The 2,802-nt window shown below is 37.7% G+C and overlaps 1 long non-coding RNA gene across 1 annotated transcript in view; it reads right to left on the bottom strand.

Moving 5' to 3' along the window:
- LOC107600855 (uncharacterized) overlaps positions 1 to 2,802 on the bottom strand; it is an 18,250-nt gene that overhangs the window by 8,000 nt on the left and 7,448 nt on the right. The window lies entirely within an intron of this gene.

Here is a 2,802-nt window from a genome sequence, read left to right as displayed (position 1 = left end):
TTAAAGAAAGTGATATATATATATATATATATATATATATATATATATATATATATATATATATATATATATAATTTATTTTTTGACCTTTTGACCTCAAAATGTCATAATTGGACCTTTTTTCTGTGATGCAAAGCTGAATTTTCAGCAACCATTATCCAGTCTTCAGTGTCAAAAGATCCATTAGAAATATGCTGATTTGGTGCTCAAGAAACATTTCTTATTATCATCATTGTTAAAAACAGTTGTGCTGCTATTTTCGTGATACATTTTTTTGGTCAGTTTAATGTGCCCATCCTGAACACAACAAAATAAAATAAAACCACATGTAAATTATTTGTAAAGTCAAAAGCCAACAATGTTGTATTAGATACCATATATGACTTAGAAAGATGAGGAACTTAATTAGGCTATCTAAAACAAAAATCTTACTTCTGAATTTCTCCATGGGGGAAAAAGTCATATAAATATTTAAAAAAAAATTTTTTTTAAGGATTCCTAATATTCTTGTGTATGGATTTCTTTTAGGATAAATCATATTCCATGCATCTACACCAAAATTCACAATTCCATGCTCGGCGGATTAACTATTTGTTTGTTCTTTTTGTGATGTATTTGGTCAGGTGAGTAGAGGAGCAGCAACAGATGGTGCTTATGAAGATAATCACCGACAGCCTCATCTGAATGCGTGTCAGACCAACACTCGCCTTTTGTGGAGAGAGAAACAGGTAACCATGACTGCTTTGACTGCAGTACATCAGGGACTTGGATAATCAGTCCATCCCCAGCATCATTTTGCATCAGTAAGATAGACGGAGTGAAGCAATCGAGGAGCGATTTGTTCTTGAACGTGAGCATACAGTCGCGCCATTAAAAATAGAAGGTAAAGATCTGCCCTTCAGGAGTGCAACTATCAAACACCTGCCTGTCAAGCAGCTAATCTCCTCGCCTCATTGGCTTGGCTTGGCTGTTAATAATTCAGTAACTTAAAGATTAATTGTTGCTCATTCAATTAACTTAGCCTCTTTTTAGTAGTTTTATCATTCTAGTAAATGCAAATGCACTCCATGACTGAGAGGCACAATGGGCTGCATGATGAGTTCAATGCAGTCTGTCACAAACAAGTTCCTTGCAGTACTGGTGACAGAACAATGAGTTCATGAATTTGTTTTGTCTGGAGACTGAAGAATTCATTATATCTTACATGCATTTGTTAGAATTTGTGTTTTTGCACATCAACCCTCAAAAGTCTCTCTTAACATATCACCATGTTAAATTTTCAGGTAACGCTTTAGATTACAACCCGCAATGTACTGCGTAAGTAAACAGAATTTACAGCGTAATGTTTTTGTAATTACAGTGTACCTATTCAGTACCTCTGTGTAAGTATAAGGTAACAATATGCGAAGTTTGGGGAATAAATCATTTCTACTGTAAGTATTTTGAAGCTAAGGGGTACCTATTCTAATATTATGGGGTATGTATGACCTCTTATCGATTAAGCAAAAACATACACTGTGTACTTTTTTATAGCCTACACATATAAAACACGCTGGTAATTGTTTCAATCCAAATGCTCGGTTGAGACTGTTGGGTTAGGAAGCTGGCTTGATTTGACCCAATTTGGGTTGATATCAGTAATAACCCGACGTTGCTGAGTTATGAATGTGGAGGACGTGAATGAGAGCATGCAGCAAGTCACGTGAGTTCAAACATGAACGGCTCTGTGTGCGACAAAATTCGTGACTGTGGTGCTTAAGACGAGAACAAGTGTGGAAAATAGGAGAAAACGAATCGAAGCGCAGACGAGGGACAACTTTGAAACTGTCTGGAGTGTGTTCCTTTTAAACCGGAGCAGTAGATGTGGTGAGCGCGAACTGGAAACAGTTGGAATGGCGCATGAGATGAGTCTATCGGTGTTTGCGGCGCTCATGACAGGAATATGTGTAGAAAATACAAGAAAACTAATCGACACGAAGAGGAGAGAGATTTTTTAAACTGACTGGAATGTGCTCTTTTAAAACTGGAGGGTTTTGTCAGAGTATGTTCTCATAACATTGAGCAGCGACTGATGAGCGGTAAAACCGGGAACTGAAATATGTTAGTCAAAATGTTGCTTGAGGACTTGGATCAAAACGGTAAATCACAGACAGTAAAATCCTGTCAGTTCGCTATAATACACAGTTTACTGAAAGTCTTGACTTTCAGTGTTTATTACTGTGTTTATTGGCGTGATGGTTTTGACATAATAGTTTAACTAGTCATTACTAGTTAATCAACTAAGTCAGTGGGTGAAAAACATGAACAAATTGAACAAAATCTATTCTTAAACAAGCTTTTCAAAAGAATTTGGTTTAACTGTATAAGTATGGAGTTGCTTTGCTTTTTTTTTTTAACTGGTATAATCAATTGTAATCTTTTATTAGGCTACCTGTTGCCTGTTGTTACGGGGCTGACGAGACGTGAGACTTGCGGATCCATTCGCAGAGCTTTATTAGACAAAGGCAGAGATATGGTCATACTGCAGGCATGGGTCAGATGAGAGCAAACAGGTATATGGTGGGCAAAACACAAGAATAGTCCTAGGGCTAGCACAGGTCGACGATCGGCAGACAGAATCAAAAGGGGCAAGACAAAAGGGGTGAATCCAGGGAACCAGGCGAAGATCAGAAACCGGGAAGGCTAAGGCTAAGGCTAAGGCAAATGACTAAGGCTAAGGCTAATGACTAGGGCTAAGGCTAAGGCTAAGGCTAATGACTAAGGCAAATGACTAAGGCTAAGGCTAATGACTAGGGCTAAGGC

Source organism: Sinocyclocheilus grahami, unplaced genomic scaffold (genome assembly GCF_001515645.1).
Source record: "Sinocyclocheilus grahami isolate Dianchi unplaced genomic scaffold, SAMN03320097.WGS_v1.1 scaffold293.1, whole genome shotgun sequence".
Lineage (NCBI taxonomy): Eukaryota > Metazoa > Chordata > Actinopteri > Cypriniformes > Cyprinidae > Sinocyclocheilus > Sinocyclocheilus grahami.
Note: the sequence above shows the minus strand (reverse complement) of the source record. Positions and strands in the feature narration are given on the sequence as shown.